At 43.2% G+C, this 23,924-nt stretch overlaps 1 protein-coding gene across 5 annotated transcripts in view; it reads left to right on the top strand.

Moving 5' to 3' along the window:
- The window catches only part of ELMO1 (engulfment and cell motility 1), a 395,377-nt gene that overhangs the window by 293,943 nt on the left and 77,510 nt on the right, over positions 1-23,924 (top strand). The gene's annotated exons all lie outside the window — the stretch shown is intronic.

Raw genomic sequence — 23,924 nt, 5'->3', positions numbered from 1 at the left:
ATTATGGCATAATGCATCTTATATAAACAATTATTATTCATTAATTAATACCCATTAAATTTAATTTAACCATGTGTAAAATATATCTATTTGATGCTACTCAACTACATACAGATAATACCCTTACCAGGGCACATCTGCATATGTCTAATATCCTCTTAGCATTAAATATCCAGGAAACCGAAAAATCACAGGATAACCATATAATAAGGAGTCCACTACATTACAATGTGCTATTTTTATATATAAATATGTACAGTACCTAATTTACATGTTGTTAATTCAATCCCTAATGGATATCAAAATGATCATTGACCTTGATACAACAATTCATTTTAACAGATATTTTGGCAAGTATTAATTGCCTAACTGTATACTATGCCTGTGTTTTCTTTTCTTTATATATATATATAATATATATATATATAAAACCATATGATTCCATTTGAAGCACGAGATCAGGGATTACTAGGGCCTTGAGCAGTTAACTTTGTGGGCTCAAACAGAGCAACACACGTTCCCTATCACATACTGCTGGGGTGACTCAGATGAAGTTAAGCCCTGCCCTCATCTGCCTGGAGACCAGGCTAGGCTATAAATAAAAATGGGGATGCTTCTGGAAGGCAGATCTCAGGAGGAGCTGAAGAAGAGAGGTCTCACTGTGAATAGCTTCTATATACAGCTCAACCTCGTTATAGCGCGAATCGCTATAACGCGGTTTGAGCGTGGACCCCGAATTTTTAAAAAAAGGGGGTTTTTTGCGCACACATACTGCACACACTGTGACAAACGCCCCTCTTTTGTAGTGCTGACGTCTGTCTTGGTTCTTCCCGACACAGTCTTCTAGGGTTAATTATACAACAAACAGGATCATGCAAAGTATTATGCTGCTTAACTCAGGCTTCTGCCTGCTTTATTTTCATCCAAGTAAGGTACTGCAGCTTTAACATGTGTAGGTTAGAGGTACTCAGATACTTTCATTCAGCAGTTCACACATTTCAGTGTTACAATATTTCCCACACTGTTATTTCAAGAAATAAAACCAAAATCATATAAGCAAATCCTATCCCTTTCAGGGATCTAACTACACATCAGAATCAGTCTCTCTAACAGCTGCTGGCCAACTAAACTGGTTCCCCAGCTTAAAACAATGCTCTCTCATTTAGGGACACAAGATACAGCACAGTCTTTTAGCAACAGCAGTAACCATTTGTTTGTCTTATCTGTTTGGGGTGTCCAGGCAAATCCTCTGGTACTGTGATACGTGGAGAGGCCGTCAACCTCGATACTGGATGCAGGAGAGTAGCGACACCCCCAGCCCCCAGGCTCCAAGGAGAGAGAGTGAAATTCAAAACCTCTCTGCTCTAAATACCTGTGCATGTGATTAGAAGAGCAGGTGAGGGAGAACTAGAGCCATTGTAATCTGTGGTCTGGATTTTCCATCCAGCTGCCTGAGTTAATGGGAAGCTGTGGAACGGATCATTTGTAACTATTCCTGCACTTTCTGCTCTAAAATGGGGCAGAAAGCTGCCTAACATCTTTGGACTATGTCACAACACACACTGCACACACACGCGGCACACACACGCGGCACACTGCACACACTCACGGCACACTGCACACACTCACGGCACACTGCACACATTCACGGCACACTGCACACACTCACGGCACACTGCACACACTCACGGCACACTGCATACACTCACGGCACACTGCATACACTCACGGCATACTGCACACACTCACGGCATACTGCACACACTCACGGCACACTGCACACACTCCCATCACACGGCACACACAGCACACACTCACAGCCCCCCCCCCCTACCTTTGGTGCCAGCTGCTGGGGCATTGTGGGGCTGCTGGCGGGGATTGGTGCGAGGCTTGGGGGGGAGAAATCGGTGCGAGGCTGGGGGATTGGCGCGGGGATTGGCACGAGGCTGGGGGAGGTCGATGCTGGGATCAGTGCGAGGCTGGGGGGGGTGGGAGGGGATCGGTGCAAGGCTGGGGGATTGGTTTTGGGGATCAGTGCGAGGCTGGCGGGGGGACATCGGTGCGAGGCTGGGGGATTGGTGCGGGGATCGGTGGTTGGATGATGCGGAGCTGCTGAGGGGAGTATGGGGAATGCTGGGAAAAGTATGGTGGCTGCTAGGGGACGTGTAGGGCTGCCGGCACCTCACTCCACCTCTTCCCCCCTCCTCCTCCTCCCGATCGGGGGCGCAAGGGACAAATTTTTTTTTTTAATTAGCGCAACCCCGTTTATAGCGCGGTCGGATTGGGTGGCCCCCGAGGACCGCACTATAACGGGGTTGAGCTGTAGTTCCTATGTTTAGGATAGAATAAAGATTCCCTTTTAGTGTTATACAGTTCGGGAAAGTACCCTGTTTATATAGTGTCCCACCAAGATGGTGTTATACTGCTCCGAAGCTATACAGAGAGACAGAATTCTGCCCAGAGGGGATCCACAAGTTGCAGCCCCATGGTTCATAGTTTGACCTGCCCCACATGTCTGTCGCTGGCTCTCCCCCAGAAGGCCACGGAGTGGTAGGCTGCCTTGAAATGAGGCAGAGGGCATGTACAAGGCCCGTTAGGGGCCCCGTGGGTATGGAGCGCTACCACGGCTCAGGTAACTGCTTTGCTATAAAAAAAATCCCTCCTCATTCCCACTGCCCTTTATATTTTAGGCTTAGCAAATACTGCAGGTCCATCTGAGCCTCAGGGATTAGAATTACAGGGAAATAAAAGTAAGCCTTTCTTATTGAAGCTCGCATATCAAATGTAAAACTTGGACAAAGGGCCTCATGCAGAGAGCATCGTTATTTCAAAATTTGCCATTTTTTGTACAATTTCGCGCAGAAACCGGCAGAAAATGGCGAGTTACGAAAAACGCGTCATTTTGTTTTTTCTATTGCTAAAACTCGCCTCGCGACTGGCGAGAACCTCCATCTCGCCATTTTTAAAACTCTCCGAATGCAGAGAGGTACGAACGGCATGTAGCGGCTGTTCGCGCCAGGGAAATGGCGCGATTTTCTCATTTTTGCCGCGCCAGGAAAAGTTGGCAATAAGATGGCGCTCGCCGCCTATAGCAAAGGGGGGAAAAAAGCCGCGATTTTTTTTTTTTCCACATTTCTGAAGCGCGCATCTTTCCCATTCAAACTCGCCACACGCATCCATGTTAAACATAGCAGAATTCGCACTTTTCTGCATATGGAGAATAAAACTCTCCAAAAAAGCTACTTTTTATGAAATTCGCCAATTTGAAAATTCTATGCTCTCTGCATGAGGCCCAAAGAAACACGTATATTTTCCGGTGGAGAAACACAAAATATATTTATTTTTGCTAGAAAAAGAACTATTAGTCTAAGACTGACATCACCTACAGTATGAAAGTGATGGTGAATAATTATTTGAACTAACCACATTTTTGCTTAGATCAGGGGTGGCCAACTCCAGTCCTCAAGAGCTAACAGGTCACCCCTGCTTCAGCACAGGTGCCTCTGTCTTTGACTGAGCCACTGATTGAGCCAACTGTGCTGAAGCAGGGATATCCTGAAAATTTGACCTGTTGGTAGCTTTTGAGGACTGGAGTTGGCTACACCTGGCGTATACTCTGCAATGTGTGTATATGGAATATCTAGTTGGGCACTACAGATTTCTCAAAAATCATTTAAAAAAAATTTCGGCTGCTGTCGCCGCGGTCTTTCATTGCTCTGAGAGAGACTGCCGCAGTTCACTGCTCTGAGAGAGACTGCCGTATTTTCACTGCTCTGAGAGAGGCTGCCGCAATTTCACTGCTCTGATAGAAGCTGCCGCAGTTTCACTGCTCTGAGAGAGGCTGCCGCAATTTCACTGCTCTGATAGAAGCTGCCGCAGTTTCACTGCTCTGAGAGAGGCTGCCACAGTTTCATTGCTCTGAGAGAGGCTGCCGCAGTTTCACTGCTCTGAGAGAGGCTGCCGCAGTTTCACTGCTCTGAGAGAGGCTGCCGCAGTTTCACTGCTCTGAGAGAGGCTGCCGCAGTTTCACTGCTCTGTGAGAGGCTGCCGCAGTTTCACTGCTCTGAGAGAGGCTGCCGCAGTTTCACTGCTCTGAGAGAGGCTGCCGCAGTTTCACTGCTCTGACAGAGGCTGCCGCAGTTTCACTGCTCTGACAGAGGCTGCCGCAGCCGGAACGCTGGATTACGTGACAAAAGTAAAATTCTTTTTTTGATGAGAAATCCATAGTGTCCACTGCTCTTCATTCAGATTAATGTAGAGGTAACATAGAAATGTAGAGTATACTATTATTGTAATTTTTTTTTTAAGCAGCAATCTGTGCTGCCCATTTTTTTTACAAAATGGCTACCAAAGTCAGCCTCACTACGGAGGCCAATAGAAACCTGCAACGCCGTGGAAAGGACGTTGTGGCTTTCTATTGGTGACCCTGTGATCATTATAAAAAAATATATTTATATACCCCAATGTGCATCCTACTGTATGTATTTCCATGTTTTCTGTCCACAAGCCTATTGGCTTTTGACATATTTGGGAGATGGTTACTGTAGCACAACTAGATGGAAAAAAAACATTTTTTAAATGAATGTGGAAGTATTTTTGGAGTTGAGACTTACAATATTATTAAATATACAATTTAAAAAAAGTTATTTAAAGCTGCAGACCAAGCAATATCCTACGTGTATTTTATTTATTTTTTAAATAAATAATTTCTGTACTATGAGAGAATACTTGTAGCATTTGTATTTTAAAAACAACTCTAAATGAAAAATGTTATGTATTATAATGTAACAAGCATTTTTTTGTTTCTATAGACAACCATTTACAAAGTCACAACTCCTTCCTCTTCTGAAACAGGCTTTAGCACACCCCTTTTTGAGCCCTGCCCTCTCTCTAGCAGTGCACTAATTATATCTAGTGATTGCCTGGTCACATGATCTTCCCGACAGAACTTTGTATCTTTGGTCCTCTTCTGCTGCACTGACTGCCATTTAGTGAACCCCCAAGCTGAATCTTCGCCGATCGATCGGCAACGTCACAAATTATTTATCATTGTGTGAATTGTATTGATGCACATATGAAAGAGGGGAAAAAACAAATACAAACCCGGCAGCTTGGACTGTTGCTTTAAAGAAAGAGTAATATATATTTGAAAACTCCTCTCTGTTCTTTAGCTGCACAGGATAAACGTTTTTTTTTTGTTTTTTTAAATGAGATCTGTTGTTAAGCATTTCATGCAAGCCGGCACCTATCCGATATTTTTTAAGGCACTTAAGCCACTATTCAATTTCAATATCTTACTTACTTGAATCACATTATCGAAAAAGTATGAGGGCTTAGTAGCAATAGAAGAGAAAGCAGAGGAGAGCCAAGCTGTAGCGCTCGGCAATGGTTTGCAGGAGCTGTTCACTATGGTTGGGCTGGCTTCCAAGCAGGGAAGCCTGGTTCAAATCCCATTACCTGTTCCTTGTGCAAGTCCCTTTATCTCCCTGTTCCTCAAACACACCAATAAATATTGACGTACAGTACAGTAAGTGGCAGGGACTCACTGTGCTGGAAACATCCTATGTGCAGCACTACTTACACTGTAAGTTAACGTACTACAACGGGGCGCTCAACCTCAGTCCTCAAGACCTACCCCGCCCCCCCCCCCCCCCCCTCACCCCCCAACAGGTCAGGTTTTTAGGATTTCCCAGTTTCAACACAGGTGGCTCAATCAGAGGCTTAGTCGAAGATTGAGCTTCTGATTGAGCCACTTGTGTTGAAGCAGGGGCTGATTGAGCCACTTGTGCTGAAGCAGGGATATCCTGAAAACCTGACCGGTTGGGGGGGGAGGGGGGGGGGACACTGCACTACAACATGCTACATAAGAAAAAAATAGTATGTCATGGTTCCATGACCGCGTCCTCCTGCATACTGTACTTAGCATAACTGTTGTCACTGGGGTTTTTTTTATTGCCCTTCCTCTGGATTAAAATACTGTAATTACAAATATAGGATAAGTATCTGCCTTGCTTGAACTCGATCGTCTTTTTTTTTTTTTTAACCTCATCTACTATGTACTCGGGCTGCTGTTCCTCAGGTCTTTTACCGCTCCGTAACTGTGTTAACAGTGTAATAATGTAAAAAAATATATAAATTCTTTCCTTTTTATCACTTTTAACATTTTGATCTGAAAGTTGTAGACAGGAAACCCAAAGCATGCAGAGTTTTAGGCGTTTATCTTTCTGCTTGATGGGCAGAGATCTGATGAGCATTAAGTAAAGATGAAGGCAGAAGCTCAGAGCTGGCAGCCCTTATTACCATGTAATGCATTATCTCTCGTGCACAGCCGGCACAAGCAAGGAAGATTAGAAGCCTCGCGCTGGAGAGTTAGAATGGTCTGTGATAAGTGCTCAGGTTATTCTGCGCACGGCTCATAAACTGCTTGCTGCAAAGTTTGCAGGGCCAGAGCAGGTAGAATCGAAATGATCTATCTCTTACAAGTTTAAAGGTACATTCACACTTGAGTGGAAAATAATTCAGGAAAGCTGCGTTGAGGTGCACAAAAAATGTCGAGGCGTATTGTACAGAAGCACAGGCATGGTATAAACATGATCGACAGTTATATCACACACATTAAATCCCCATAACCTTCACTATTCAATAGTGGGAGAAGTGGGATAAAGCAGAGTTAAAGATGCAGTAATTTCCACTTTCTTGAATGAAAGTTAACACACTATCAGCTGTGCATAACCCTATTACTCACCATTTTTAATACGTCCCAAAATTAGACCAGAATTGAGAACATGATTTTTTTTTTTTTTATGCGTTGGGAAATCTTGAATGAATCCTGTTGACCATTGGAAGAATAAGAGACGTTCATATCCTATACAGTGTAATAACACTTTATTGCACCAAAAGCCACATTCGATGGTAGCGGATCAGAATGACACATCCTATTCTTATTATGTTAGTGTTGCAATTTCTCGTAAGTAGATATACTTTCAGTTTTCACTACGTAAAAGGGTAGCGCTGAAATCCAAACGGAAACCTCTGCCTTCATTCCTTGGACTCGTATAACCCGATGTCGAGCCCTCTTCGTCTGCATTCATATGCGGACTAGAGGTGTGCAAAGCGTTCGCATTCGTTTGTGAGCCGTGCAATACTGTGTTTGCCATTTTTGAGTGGCGACAAAAGCCGCGGCTAAGTCGGTCTGCAAGCTACGCGCAAAGCATGGTCAATATGCATTGCAACTTTGTTTAACCCTTTGAGTGCCCCAATATGTAGTCACTATGTCATGGGGACCGGCCATCCAGGGGCTCCATGACGATGTGACTACAGTACGTCGCCCTCAAAGGGTCCTATGACGTGATCTGCCTTGTACGGGGACAGAGGAGGAAGACTGTTGTTTCCCAGAAACACTCCCGCTCACTAGATTTGTCCTAATGCTCAAAGTATAAATAGGGCGCACACCCTGCTGTCTGGTGAGCTTTCTCATTTGGCAACATTATTAACCCTTTAAAGGTTCAGTGCAAGTGGCGTTTACATTTTTAAAAAAAATAGCATTTAAGCAGGGGGTTTCCGGAGCTGAACTGCGTTGATTTTAGCTCCGGGGACCCCTTGCTTCCCGAGTTACTTACCCCTGTTCTACTTAGAATGCAGAATTCCAAATACTGTCGTATATAAACTGAAGTGTTAACTACGTGTGTTGGTCGCGTTTGTTTTTATAACATAGGTAAACATGAACACATTATACATTTATATAAGCAAATTCTTTAGAGAGTATTACTGTAATTATCTGACACTTTTAAAGCACTGCACAGTAGGTGTCAGATTTACAATGTCTCGCTTAGATGAATTTGCAGGTTGCTACTTCCATATAAACCCTTTGAGCCTTTTTGGAAATACATTAATAAGTTCCATCAAACAAGGTCAGATTGTGTTAACAATTGTAACATATCCATATACAAGACTCAAAAAAGTAGCCCTGAGCCTTTGTGTGTGTTTTTTTTATTTATTTTTTTATATAAATCAGTTCTGTACTATGAAAAAATAATTGTTGCATTTTGTAAACAACTCTGAATGACATTTTTAATGTATTGTAATGTGACAAGCATTTTTGTTTCTGTAGCAACCATCTACAAAGTTATATCTGTCCTGGAACAGGATTGTATATTTTCTGTATATTTATTTTTTTCTGCTCTCACACTGCCAGCTCTCCCCAGGGAAAGTTGCATGTTTTCCCTGTTCCAATCAGCAAGTGCTCCTGTGTGAATTGCAACATAGTTGTTACTATATAACCTTTTCCACATGCCACTAGTCAGTTGCCCTGGCAACATCCCAATGCTCATAGTTGATTTGTTTAGCCCTCTCCCCCTGCCCTTCTCTGTATATTGTTATGCCCATTAGCTTGTTCCTGTCTGGAAGGAAAGGTTGCTCTCTCTTTTCAACAGCAGCCAAGGTGAGTAGACACATCTTCCACTGCTCCCTTAGAAAGGGATTCCTTTTTCTTCCCCTCAGAGAAGCACTTCCCCTGATACCAAAGCCAATTAGGATACCTCTCCTCACAAGAGACAGTTCCTACCACAAACTACACGCAAGTACTTTTATATTTCTGTTAACCTCACTCAATAAAGTTGAAGAAAATAGAAGAACTTTGTGTGCTTTAAAAAGGAGATGAGTTTATGCTACATGGATCTTCTCACATGCTACAAGTGAGCCTGGATCCAGAATAATATCCCCTTCCTTTTCTGAAACAGGCTCTGGCACACCCCTTTTTGAGCGCTGCCCTCTCTAGCAGTGCACAAATTGTATCTAGTGACTGCCTGGTCACATGATCTACCCCACAGAACTTTGCATGTTTGGTCCTCTTCTGCTGCACTAACAGCCATTTCGTGAACCCCCGAGCCAAATCTTCGCCGATCGATCACAGGAGAACGGATCGATCTGCAACTTGGCTAAATACTTATCATTATGTGGGTTGTATTGGTGCACATAGTAAACGTGAGGGGGTGGCAGCTTGGACTGCTGCTTTAAGGCACTGGGATAGTTGTAACAAGGTCCTGGGGAGGGGGGCCTGCAGGGGGTATAAGGGGGGGTGCACGGGCAGGAGCAGGCATTCCATGCCTATCCCACAAAGAATTTCCTTCTTACCCTCCCTTTTTGTTGGTTTCTGTTTAACTTTGTACTTGTATGACATGTTAGATATTTATTTATTTTTTAAAGGGAAAAGAAAATATTAAAGACGTATGAAAATGTGTTTTTCCGGGAGTATGAGTTTGGGCGGTAGGTTGCCTAGTGATGGCATTTAGTGTATTGGCGAGTTGGCAGGGCTCATTGTGCTCTGTGGACCTGGAACTTATTCTCACAGCTGATGAGTCACTTGAATGTCTGGCACTGTTCGGTGCTTGGCATGTGGTTTTTGCAGGTCATGGTTGATCACCATTGGCTTTACTAATTGGGGGAGCACTCTGGCGGGGTTTTGGCACTTACCCTTGTGTTATATTTTAATAGAAGCCGTGGCCGTGTAGCCTCCAGACCTTTCCGTGTGTGAGTTTTATTTGCGGGTATGTTTTAAGGAGGGGTTGGGGGATGGGGGGGCTGCCTCATAGGCTCTAAGGTCATGTGGGATGGCATTTTTTCAAATATATATTAGTATTTCTACTGCCTTTATTATAAGTTATGACGACAAAGACAGGAAGATAAAACCTTGACATACGCACAAAACTCAGCCTTTTAAATGGCTGGAATTATGGAGTGATTCTGATATCATCTTTGGTGTGGGAAGGGTTTAGACTGAAATAGAAAGCCCTTGAAAGATCAATTAAAGAGACTCATTAGCTAGAAGGAAGCCTTGCAGGGACGTGACGGTCTTGACGAAAAGAGGTAGAACGCAGATTGTCAGATACAGTGTGTGCACTGAATTTGAAGTAGGTCTATTTAGGTGTCAGGATGTGCTTTCCAGAGACAGATTCAGGACTGTAACTAACATGTTGGAGATGAAACCGCACACACAGCAAGGCAAATAAAAAGTACCTTGACACTTGGCATACAGTATTGTTTAATCTTTTAATTAAAAAAAAGTTCATAAATATTATACTGTAATGATATCAATTATACTGTAATGATATCAATTATACATACAAAGGGATTTGTTGAAAAAAAATAAAAAAAAATATATATATATATATATATATATATATATATATATATATATATATATATATACTGTATAAGTTCAACCACAGCAATAATTGTTCTTCTTTTATGTACATAGAATACAGTAACTAGGGCCGAGATTAGTTACAATAACCCTTTTAAAGGGTCCCATGGACTCCCAATTAGAGATGGGCAAATGTATATACAGTAAGTTTGTCTGAGTGCTTTTTGCTTACAAATCCACTCAAAAGAATGGAGATCTGCCTGCAGCCTCCGTTTACTTAGTTTACTGAAAAAAGGGGTATTTTTTTTATGTTTATTTCATTGGTGTGCAAAAATGGCTCACACAAAGAAAAACAAGATTTTCAGAGAGGTTTTTTTGCATTTTGTGCAATGAAAGTATAGACGAGCAAAATAAAAAAAAAACTCCAGTTTTTTTTGGCGGGGGGGGGGGGGGATTACACGGAGACGGGACCGGGAGGATTCACACTTGCGAAGCTATCCCGATTTTGTAGCAAACTCGACCTTTGTTGAAATGTTTGCCCATGTCAAGTCCCAATATGCGCAAGATTGGAAAGCATGCAATGCAAAGTTTTTACTGTGATAAGTTACATCGTCAGGTTGAAAAAAGACTCGATGTCCATCAACTTCAACCTACAGTATGCTACAGTGAGGCAAATACATTTAGGACATTTAGACAGCATGAAATAGCAACACAATAATGCTTTGTGGTAAATTAGGCTCATGTCTTTTTGGTTTGACAACAAAAATGAATATATATATATATATATTTGGTAAGTTACATTACCGGTGTTTTTGTGAAGTCATCTGTACATGGTCTATTTATTGTGTGTTATCCTTCTCGTACTGCTCTTGATTGATATCTCTTTTGTCACGTATTCAAGGTATGCGGAAATGGAATGGGTTCAGGTGAAAGGATCATAAGATGTCTTCCGGGACTGGAAGGTGTCTTATGGCAAAAGCTTAGTAAATCTGACCCTTAATATATAAATATCTCTGCTGTTAGAGAGGAACCTCAGATTTACAGTTCATACTGGGTAACAGCAACAAAAGTGTTTGATTAAGAACAAAAATAAATAAGCTTGAAAGCAGCAGCAGTCCTTGTTCACAAACTTCTCACCTTTAAGATTACTAATTAAATGGGCAGGACGTTGACACAATATATAAGCACCTGCAACAAAGTGGATTTGTTAATGATGAAATATACAGTAGGAAGATGAGTGAATAGCCCAGGTTATATAGGCACTGGCACTGACTCTTGGATCAGGTTTTACCATGTGCCAGGGCTTTTACTAATGATGAGCTTTCTAAGTTTCTCGTACCTTAAGAGAGAGTCTCTCCGTGTGCCAAAGTGTACTGGTAGCAATAACCGGAGCGCAACCAGAAATTATTTTTGGTGGGGATGCAAAGTTTTGACCTGTTGTCCAGTGGCGTCATGACGTCACTGCGTCACGTGACGGAGCGTTGTCATGGGAAAGTGTCACCGTGTGATGTCGCCATGACAATACAGTGTCATATGATGCCGCAACATCGAGGGAGGAGTGCTGCTCTCTTAGGCCTCGTCCAGGCTCTTCGCTTGCGTGCTGAGGCGCAGGGAAAGTGGGTGCTTTCCCTGGCCTTGCGGTAGCTTGCCCTGCTCGCCATCAGGTACGCGGCTGGGGGCGGGCCAGTGGCATCACGGAGCTGGTTCGCCCTCATTGGGCGAACCGCTCACGTGACCGGCCTGTCGCGCCGGCAAGCGGGGGAATTTTAAAATCTGCTAAGACCTACGCTTCCGCGCGCTTGCGGAAGCGTAGGTGAGCCCCTACTAAAGCCGCTCTAATTGCGGCTGTAGGGGCTCGGTGCTGAGTGGGAGCGCGCGTCAGCACGCTTCAGCAAGCAAGCAGATAACATGGCTGAGGCCTTACAGAGACCCCGCTCTCTCCCTCAGCAATAAGTTTAATTTCTGTGGAGAAGAGCATGGGGCCTCTGTAATAGCGAGTAAATATATTACATTCTTGCACCTCCTCCCCCCCCCCCAGGTTGAGCTACTGAGCAGTAAGTAGGTTACATCTGAGTTATTGATACCTTTTTTATTATTAATCTGACATTAAAGGGCATATTCCCTAAGCCTTCATTAAAAAAAACGCCCTGCCGTTTACGCCGCCTGTTTTTTGAGCGTTGCTATCACTGTATCAGAAAGCCTCGATTACCTGTGATAGCAAAATTCCCAAAACGGGAGAGAGTAGCCAGCCACGTGATGATCGGTTCTCTCAAAAAGGCAAACTGGGTATTTTTTTTCCCATCTGCTGAGAGGGCTGCACAGAGAGAGCTGGCTCTCCCTGCGCAAATCTCGCCAGAAATGTATGGTTTTTAATTACACTTTTAATACTTGTGTAGATGAGCATGGGAGCCCCGGAGCAGAACTGCGTTGATTTGAGGTCCGGGAACCCCTGGTTCCCGAGATACAGGCACCATTATGGGGTGCTGATATCTCCTATGCATTTTATTCCTATGGGACCGGTGCTTGTATATTTCTTTGATTTATTGTTTATTTTTGGCCTTAATTAATTTTATTAGGTTGACCATTGAGTGATATAGTGGCTTATCATGCCCATATTATATGGGTATGATATACCACTGTGCCAATCAATGGGTAGAGGGTGGGTATAGTGGGTCCTGGGTGGGTGGTTAGGCCTCCCGGGTGGGTAGCGGGGGACAGGGGTTAACACCTTAATTACTATAGCAGTTATTAATCGCTAAGGTGATTAAGGGTTTCTTGTATTCTTGCTGGCATCGGAGGACATGGATATGCAGTATGCTGACGAGGACATCCTTCATGATGGCAGGGGTAAGTTGAACGATTTATTTACTTTATTAATGCTGGCTAGCTAATGTTTGGTGTTATAATGGGCAAATGCACTATTATCCATATGTGGATAATAGTAATTTTGCCCATTACTGTACTGTATGTGTTGGGGGGGGGGGGGGGGGGGTTGTTGGGGTAAAGGAGGTGAATGGCAGGGTTGTTGTGTTTTATAATATTTATTGTGGGTTTCACGGATGGGTGAAGTTGGTATTTGGCCCTTGGTGGGTGTTTATACCTACCAGGTGGGTAGTGGGAGGGGTTACCTCAACCCGCAACCCCCCTGCAAGGCCTAAACACCCACAAAGGGCCAAATACCACCTTCACCACTTCCACTACACACAATAAAGATGGCACTGGTATTTATTAACCCCTTAATTTCCTTAGCGGTTAGCCGTCAAGGTAATGAAGTTGCCTGTAAATGCATTTTTATTGCATGGGATTCATGCCGGGGGCCTCCGGTGCTGATATTAATGGGTATCAGCTCCGGAGACCTCTGGCATCAATCCGAAGCAGGAAAAAAGCATTATTTTTTTTCTGTCCTCTCTCGCCGCCTTCTCAGCAGGTTCTCCCCGGCTTCACGCCAACTTTTCCTAGTTTGAGGATTTGGGGAGAAACTAGTCATTCTAGAGCCGCGATTGGCCTTGATAAGCTAATCGTGGCTACTAGAATTGCACGAGTTTCAGAACCTGCCGATAAGTGGCTTATCACCAGTCAGCCGGTGATTTTTTTTTTTTGGATGGACGGCTGCAAATTTGGGCGAGTTATGCCTTTATCGCCCACTTATCAAGGTTACTGAATAGCAGTAGGCATTTTGGCCGATAAGTGGCTTATCGAGGCTTAAAGAATAGGCCCCTAAGTATTTTTAAATAGTTTGTTTGTAACCCTGGTGAACTGTGACTAGTTGGGGGTGGGGAGGGGGCTTGATTTCTTTTATTCTTTTGTGTGATGTCACAGTAACATCATCAAGAGTTTTCACAGGCGAAACCAGTCTCTCTCCCAGTCTTTTACTTTGCTCTGTGATGAGGACAGAGTGGAATAAGGGTAGAGGAAACGTGATTGATCAACACTCCCCCATTAAGAGGTCCCAAAGAAATGGGGTTTCGACCCGTAGACTACGGGTTTTGGCCACATATTTCCGGGCTACGGGTTTACCTGAGAAATCTCCGGGTGGTGGCGTCGGCATCTCTCCCTGCAGGGTCCCGTCAACATGGCCACCGCGAAGTGAAATGGCATCGCATTGCCATGACAGCGGGACGACACGTGACATCTTGGCATCCTATTGTCATGGCAGCTTGACAATGCATGGCGCCGAGAGGTCACATCATGGCTCTGTGGCGCCATCTGACGTTACGGAGCCATGCTGACTGGACCTTGCGGGAGGAGAGCCGGGAGATGCCGTTGCATGCCAATACCGGAGAAATAAATATCTAAATAAAATAAATACATTTAAAAAAAAATGGATTTAATTGCAAAAAGTCTCTGGGTTTTCCTTTATTAGAAGGTGGCAACCCTGCTGCCGCCCCAGTTATCACATGAGTATATCTGGCTGACACTATCTGATCAGCAGTGGACTAACGTGGAGCTGGAATTTAGCCATTCTCTATGCTGTCATAAAACAGCAGAGCAGACTAATTATACCGTTTGAACATCCAGAATTCATCTAACATCCAGGAAAAGTAGATTTGTCAGTGAGTGGGCGCAGAATATTTAATGTAATCAATACCTGCAGGTAAGAATTTAATACCTTCACTATTAATCACTAAGTAGTTGTTCTTTCCACTGGAGGAAAGTTATGGATATGAAATGACTGGGAATAAAATGTTGTTTTTTTTTCCTTTTTACATTCGGATTGAATTGTAGCTGTCATCAGTGCTGAGCTCCAGCTAACGACTTCAGATGATTAATGTGCAGACAATTTCTATTGCTTAGACCTGGAATGGCCAACCCTTTGTGGCACGCAAACAGCATTTGGAATGGCCCCAGGGGATGATACTCGGGAATCAGTGTGAGCTGCACCAGTTTCCTTCTCTGCCCCCACTCACCCCCCCTGCAAGCCAGGAGACTTAACTCTTGTGCTGCCCCACACTCAGGCAGCCGACTCTCTCCTCAGCTGCAGGGCCCTCTCATGTCAACTCCTCCCCTCCGCCAGCGCACCCGGGCAGCTCCAAAAGCTGGGCAACTTCCGCATCCACCTGCTGGGCCCCACCTTTCCTCCTCCGTAAGACCTGAGCCCCCCCTCACCCCCCACCCCGGTCAAATTTCTTAGAGGAGGGGGGGGTGATTGAGAGAGAAGGGGGTAATTAAGAGAGAGTAGTAGGAGGAGTGGGGTTAGTAGGACAGTGGCCTGCCAAAAAATGTGTGCCCATTTATTGGCAATCCTGAAAAAATGGTTAGCCACCCCTGGCTTAGACATTTAGAGAAGATGCATGACCCTTTTTTTAATCTTTTCCACCTAAAGAGTAATGGGCCTGCAGAACATTACTTTTCAAGCCTCACCTGGCACCACAGGGGCTCATCTTGAATCCCTTTCTTTCATATGAAACGGTATCTCCTTGCAGGATGCTTTGGCTGTCAATCTCATGTTTTAAATGGTTTGAAAGTGTATATCCTACTATTAATGGATTAACAATGATCTGGTTTGAATTCAAAGTCAGAATCTCACTATTAAGCCATATTTTTTTTCTTTCTTTCTCTATATTGATCACAACCAAGCACAATACAGTACTTCATGTTTGACTTCTCCTGACATTTTGCGTGTTGATTATCCGCCAGTTCAATGTAACGATTGTGCAGAATATAAAACCTGGAAAATGGTGTCTTGACATAAATGTATTCATCCAGTTTCTATTCAACTATTACAAGCAGCAGTTGAATGCAGCTTCTTCCCTAGTACATGCATTACTAACTTTATTTCCTATAGCGCTTTTCTCCCAATGCGCTTCACAATTACTGTACAGCGCGCGGTATGTAGCACACAGGGATTGTTACAGGCACAGGTCCCTGCCCAAATGAGCTTACAGTCTATGATTTTGATGCATGAGGCACAGGGAGATAAAAGTGACTTGCCCATGGTCACAACGAGCCAACACCAGGGTTTGAACCAGGTTCCCCCGATTCAAACTCATCAATGTCTTTATGGTACTTAATGAGCCGCTCCTTCAGTACAAAATACATTGTGCACGCATTTTATTTAAAAAAAGCAAATAATTTATATTGCCTGTCATTTTGGTTGTTGCTTTTTTCCGAAGAAAACACCAAAACAATATTTAGCAGTTTTTCGAGATCATCTGCGACTCATTTTTTTTATTTTTTAACATTGAACAATTCTTATGATATTCAGTGTAATTCTTTCCCTTTTCTATGACTGTATGTTGGAGGACCATCGAGATTACTTCTGTTACTTAGTAGAATAGTGTATAAAATGGCTACTGCTTCCTTTCTTAAGGTCGCTGCTTAAAAAAGTCAAATATGTATTATACAGAGAGGCAAACACTGTCAAAATCATAGATTGTGTCTGTACTAAATAATATACAGCGCCCTGGATAAGGACGCTATATAAATGTTATTAATAAATAAAACTACTGTGCTTTCTTTGAATGGTGTGTCCTTTTAACGGGGAAAATTCTCCTCAGATCAGCTAATGGAAGTGACATATTTAAGGTGTTACATCGGGTTGACGGACACTTTTTTTTTTACCAACATTCGACACAATAAGTATTTGTACATTAGATTTCAAAGTTTAGTTTGGAAACTTTGGTGAGCTGGGACTTTGAGGGAGCTTGATTTCCTCGGTCTACATCCTTTGTCTGATGGTGTTCAACAAGATATTGCAGAGACAGCGTTCCCTCTATCCCTCCCATTATTTTTATTGGCTCTCTTATAAGAACAAGGTGGACTAAGGGCAAATCGTTAATTACCAAAGAAATAAAAGCAGCCATATTGTTTCTATTAGCATGGTTAGATTTGTTTGAGGAAGCCAATTAGACTGTTACATTCTTTACAAAGATTGTTTATTGGCCGGCTAGTTGAGATTGCAAATACAATGTGGCCATTGAATATACTGTAGTAAAGTGCAATAGCTGAGACCATAACCCATAAATTCTTTCTTTGGTCCTCAACAGAAGTTCTCTTCACTCATTAACCTTTTCAGTGCCTTTGTAACATACAGTACCTGGCATGTCACAGGCCTTGGCTCGCAAGAGACCCCATTGTCTCATGCACTAGAGCTCTGTCTAATGGTCTCAAGCAGTGAGGTATCTCTCATGCGAACTTGAGACCCTGATGCCTAAATCCCACACCATTGTGTCATAACCCCAACTTCGTATGTCATAACCATACGCCCGTATGTCACTACCCTGGCCCTTGCATCATAACCCTCGCCCCCGGAGGTGAGAAGGTGTCTCACGCAATTCTCAGGCATTTGTGACGCCCTTTCTTCTGCTCTGGAGTGGGGAATCCTTGACCACTCTAGATACGTCATGGAGAAATGCTTCTGTTTCCGGAAGTGGGGGAGAAGGAGGGTGAAGGCAGTCACGTGATCGCTGCTGAAACGTTTACGTGACCGCAAATGCAAATTACTTCCAACGTTATCCCAATGGCACAAAATGACAATGTGCAATAATAGTACACGGACCAATTTCAGAAAAAGTAGACGGGAGGGGTTGATCTGCTAAAGTCCTAACATGAATTCACCCTTAATGAAAGTGCAATACTAGAAAGATGATTTAAAAGTGGGCGCAATTCTGTGAGCTAAAGTGAAATACTCTATTCTGTATTTCACAGAACAATGTCCCCCTATTCAATTCAGTGGGAAGCAGGGTCACGTGTAGTAACGTCCACTCAAATGAATGGAAGTACCTGCATTGTTAACTGTGTTACTTTGCTTCTCCCTATTGTACATACAGGCCAGAGCTTGCAATCTGTTAATTATCACATGTTTGTAAATCTGAAACAGCATTTAGCTCCACATGTTTTTGATCTGTGTGCTCATTATTTTAATAAAACTTGGTAGAATATATGGTATTTCAATTTTTGAGGGCAATTTGATGCTTCCTGTTGTGTATTGGAAAAGGCAAAAACAGCTACATGCTGCTATGAGGCATCATGGTTGAACTCTAGCTTCCAAACATAAATCTTTGTTTTTTTTTCTTCTTTTGAATAGGTTTTTGGGAGATTTGCAGTAAATGTTGGCACTTTGTATATTAATTAAAAAGAAAAAAAAATAGCTACCGCTGTGGAAAAACTCAAGCTGAAAGCTCTTAAAGCCACATTCTGTGCTGCGAGATTTTTTTTGATTCTGATTTGAATGTTTCTACATTATTTGATCTGGGGGGAGGGGGTCCTGGTTGTGGGGGTATGTAGAATTTAAAATCTTCCCATGAATTTTTGTTCTGGGAAAAAAATTGTCTGCCGGGGTCAGCATTGCAGTTTACCATTGGGTGATCCCATGGCTGTATTTGATTAAGTTGGCAGACCCCGCAAGATGGAGAAAAAAAATTAAATATCATGGTAAATGCAGCGTCCGCAGATTACCATGGTTGAACTCCAGGAACTCTTTGGAAAAATTGTCTAGGGTTGGGTTTTTTAAGCATTTCTGCTTTAACCTTTACAATGTCTGGCATGACATATACAGAAGTGGAGGGAGCTCCAAACTCTGATTGTATTCAAACGATCTACAGATGTACTGTAGCCAGACTTACAGTTTGCATGGCCTCAAACTCTTGCAGTGCTGTAACAACAATGAAGGATTACCACTGCGGGAGGTCCCATAGAAAAGAATGGACTCCCCGCATCACCGTCGTAGCAGCCACTTCCCCCAGTGGCTGGATTTTTCAGTGTTTCACTTGCAGCCCAGCAAACGGTAAGGCAGGCTATTTGTACTGTAGCCCTTGAAAAAGAGCAAAACTAGCATGACGTACATGGTATGTCATAAAGGCAACAAAAAGATTAAATGGACACTTTTCAGTAGGGCAATTAGCGATGCATTAACTATCCAAGGGGATAAAAGTTACCCCATTGTTAACTGTGCCCTGTGGTGTGGTGCTAGCCTGTTGGGGAAGTGGAAGTATTTTTGGGACCTTCCGCAATAATCCCACAAACTCCATGGTTTTACCTGCCATCAGGAATAAACTGAATTTTCAAAAGTAAAAGTGATATTCTTTCAAATCTCCTTTTTGTTCAAGGATCAAATGTTAACCCCAATCTCAACACGCTGGAAGTCCTGTCATTTTAACCCTTAAAGTTGAAAGATTTTCTCAGAGATACACTAATTTAGTTTTAATGATGTTAGTCTGTCTACAATGTATCAGAGTGACTTAAGACACCTGGGCTCATGGGCCTATATTGCTTAGTGTGCTTATACCCTAGCGCTACCCATGTACATCACCGTGCTTCTCACCATATTGAATAAGGGGACCAGAAAGGTACTTAAAACACTCATTTCTAGAGTGTCTTAAAACAACACTCCATACTGCTTGATTTTTTTTATCTTGCTAAATCTTTGGTATACTCTGAGCTCAACTGCTGTGACCCCACTGTTACTGGTCAACTACACACTTAAATTGACACCCGCGTGAGTGTTTAAACCCTTAAATCACACGCTTCTTCACACCCTGCCAATGCCCTCTCAACCGCTTTCTGGAAACCCAACATCCATAATAAGTCCAGAACAATGTCATTCAATGGACCTAATACACTCTATATGGATCTGCTGCATTCCCTTCCAGCTCCCTGTACCTTACTACAAAACCACCAATCCTCCTCACAAGACTGAATACCAATTTATTCACCTATAGCCTACACGCTCCCTGGCATGCCTCCAAACCTGCCTTGGGACCATCTCTGACGGTACCATAAACAACCTAGAGCAGAACACCATTAACCTACTGAAATACCTTTTTATTGCCTGAATCAACTTCAACATTGGCAACTGCCCCAAGTCATACCTCTCCTCCCCCTGCGAGGATTACCAAGACATCCGGCTCTTCTCCCAACCTAGTTTACTAGATTACCTCCAGGAGTACTTATCCCCATCTTCACCTGTTCCTTCCAGAAACTCTGTTGCCTACTATTTGGTTCTACCGCTGCTCTCTTGCAGGCCGAGTACACAAAGGAATTTCCCATGATCCACACAAGTCTGAACCCTGACCTACAAAAACAAACATAAAAAATACATGTTCCATACAAATTCCCCTTGTTTACACCCCAAACAGCATGTGCTCTAACATACTGTATGACTTAAAGTGCACTGGTTCCCATCTACCAATCCTTTTTACCACGCTGGTCCAATTGGAAATTAGTGCATTCTGTACTTTGCGGTCCCCAAACCCATACGCCCAAGCCACAAACGAATCAACCTCGCAAACTGAAAATTTGTTAGCAATTTCCCATTGCTGTGTATCATCAAAAATTCTCAGTCTTTCCTTGTCAATCTCCTCCACCGGAAGCAATGAAAACATCTTGATATACTCCCCTTTCCAAATCTTTTCCATAACCTCAACCTTCAAGAGCATTCCACTGGATGTACCCTGCTTAGATGCCTCTGCAGCCGCTGGTTGTGCTGTTGCTAACTCTTCCTCAGCCACTTCTGGCTGACCCCCTTGACCTGTAGGGCCGCTACTAGGAACCTTCCCCCCCCCGAATCACTGCCCTCCCTTACGTCTACTGACCCCCATGCCCTCGCCGCTCTCCATTGAACTGATGACCCACCAATGTAGATGCTCTGGTCGGCACCGCTGCCATGGACTAGAACTTCCTTCTCTGCCTAGCTGCCTCTCATCCCCCACTTGGACTTCTCATTCATCTAGCTAGCCTTGACTCTGAACTGGGACTAAGCCTAACATGTAGGTGAGATATCCTAGCTCTATTCCTACCCTGCTTGCCCCTTAGTCCAGGATCCCCCTCACCAGCACCCCCCTTGACGCAGCCTCGCCAAACACTCCTTAAACCAGCCTTCTCCAATCTTCAAGGCCTCCTCCCTAATTCAAAACAGCGCACAACGCTCATGGTGAAGTAAGAATGAACAATTTATATTAAAAAGTAATTCAAGGTTCTGCGTACATCAGATAAAGGTAAAACAAGCATGTAACTGTAACTATGACAGCTGTTACCACTCAGGTATCAGGACACAGGAGAAGGCTGCAGCGAATCACCCAATGTCAGGAATCTGCAGTCATATCAGGCTGTGCTCTGTCTGCTGTGCTCTTTAGAAGCGGAGGGTTCCCTTCAGGATTCCACGTAATCCAGGTGGATAAGTCCCAAGCTCCGTTTAGGAGTAGCTGGTAAAGGGACAGTCTCGCCGGTCAGGATCAGCTCTGCCTCCCACGCCAGTGCACTGAGTGCCGATACACACCGACGAACAAAGATGACGTCACCGGAGAGCCGTCAGCTGAAAATATGCCGAAATCGAACTCTTCACTTAGACAGCAAAGTGATAGAATACTAAGGGTACTAGTAGATCAATAAAAGTAAATTCCAACGCGTTTCATAGCAACTATAAAGGCCACTTCATCAGGGAGTGTAAGGGCAGAAATGGCAAGGCTGGGTGAGACTGATTCCTCTTGCATCCAGGGGAATAGTTCCTCCAACACAGAGCGGACTCAGGATGCTCAGATACCAAGAAAAATTGTGGTGGTAGGGGACTCCATTATTAGGAAGGTAGATATGGCAATCTGTTGCCAAGACCGCATTAACTGAACAGTTTGTTGTCTTCCGGGTGCTCAGGGTCGGCACATTGTGGATCGGATAGACAGATTGTTGGGACTGACCAAGCGGTCTTAGTACACGTTGGCACCAATGACAAAGTTAGAGAAAGATGGAGGATCCTAAAGAATTATTTCAGGGATCTTGGCCCAAAACTTAAGGCAAGGACCTCCAAGGTAGTATTTTATGAAATACTACCGGTGCCATGCGCTACCACAGGGAGACCGTCAAAGATTAGTGAGGTTAATGCATGGCTAAGAAAGTGGTGTAGGAAGAAGGGTTTGGGGTTTTTAGAGCACTGGCACTTCTTTTCTGAGAGATGCAATCTTTATGCTAGGGACGGATTGCACCTAAATGAAGAGGGATCTTCTGTGCTGGGGGGTGGGGAGAATGTTTAAAAGGTTGGAGATTTTAAACTAGGATGAAGGGTGGAGGGACAAGAAACAGATAATGAACTAAATAGAATCGATGGGGATGGGGAAATAGTAAGGGGTCATGTGGATAGAATGGGCAAGAGTTTGGCAAGCAGCGAGACACCCATAGTAAATACAGATAATACTAAACTTCAAAAGACTAAACTAAATTGGCGCAGAAGGGCAGGAGCAGTTAACATAATAGTACAGACTGAAATAAAACTTATATGCACTGGAAAAAAATCCCAACCACGGTGCTCCGTAACAGGAGGACCATAAATATACTTATTTCTCCATAATGAATAAAGTCCCGTGACAGATGAATAATGTAGAAGCCCCGTGAGTATCCTAGACCTGGTGTACATATATATCTCCTAGGGCATAGCATGAAACATGTACTGTCCATAAAATAACATGCAACCACTATCCTGTGATAGTATATCACTGGGACTGAAGCCCTGGAGTAGCACCCAAAGAAAGGTCATGGAAATGAGGGTACTCACATGAAAGTAATTCATCCGTGTGCATGCATCACGCCAAGTTGTGTGAGCAGTGATGATCCAGCGAAGGGAAGTGGAGCACAGCCATGGAACAGTGGGGGTCACACACCAACAGAATGGATTAAAATTAGACTTTAATGAATTAAAAAGTCATGGGGGGTATCAAGACATAGACTGGGGCAATGAGATTAGCATTACAACAAAAGGAAACAGGTTTTTGGGAGTGTTTAAAAACAGTTACGTGACCCAAATTATCGAGGAACCAACCAGGAGAGGGGCAATACTGGATTTGTTAATAACAAACAATGTATAAGTAATAGCAAATTTTCAAGTCCTGGAACATTTGGGTAACAGTGACCATACTGTAACATGGTCTTATTTGAAATAAATTATCAAAAAACAGATTACTTGGGTTCAACAAAGACCATAAACTTTCGAAAGGTCGATTTTAATAAACTGAGGACTAATCTACAAGGAATACATTGGGATGTGTTTTTTTGCAGGAAAAAATGTAGAAGACAAATGGGCACTCTTTAAAATATTTTTAGAACATCACACTTTTAAGTTAAGTTGTTAGAAAAGCACACTTATCAGTGTTACCCTTGGGTAATAAGTATAAAAGAAATAAATCAAAACCAAGGTGGCTAATAAACAGGTACGTAGGGGAGGAAATGGAAAAGAAGAGGCAGGCGTTTAGATTCTTTAAGTCAGAAGGGACGGAGGCATCATATCAGAATTAAAAGGAATTTAAGAAAAATTGCAAAAGGGCAATCAAATTAGCAAAAATGGATAATGAAAAAAGGATTGCAATAGAAAGTAAGATCAACCCTTAAAAGTTCTTTAAGTACCTTAACAACAACAAAAATAAAAAAAGTGAAAGTGGTGTAGCTGTATATCAATGAGAATGAGATGCTTCCTTAAGACACATTATTTTCATTTGAGACTTGCCAACGTCAAAAGACCCCCCACCCCTATGAAATGTAATTAAATTTTCATGCAAAAGTACAGACTTTAAATACTTACAGGGTTAATTCATTGACATCAGTGGGAGTTTCTGTGCGATAGTGCCCCAATCTCATTTAATGAATGGGTCATTCACATGAATCTACCTGAATCAGACTTCCTGAAAATAAGGTATAAGGGGGCCTATTCATCAAGCACTGGTATAGGTTAGCGCACCTCATCCAGCATTAACACCCTTTGACTTGACATTGGATTGGGCGCGCTAACCTGTACCAGCACTTGATGAGTCTGCCCTAATCAGAGGTCTCCTGTGGACATGATGATGAGCTTGGTTAAACATTT

This window comes from Ascaphus truei, chromosome 2, assembly GCF_040206685.1.
Source record: "Ascaphus truei isolate aAscTru1 chromosome 2, aAscTru1.hap1, whole genome shotgun sequence".
NCBI classification, from domain to species: domain Eukaryota; kingdom Metazoa; phylum Chordata; class Amphibia; order Anura; family Ascaphidae; genus Ascaphus; species Ascaphus truei.
This window is presented reverse-complemented; position numbering and strand designations above follow the sequence as displayed.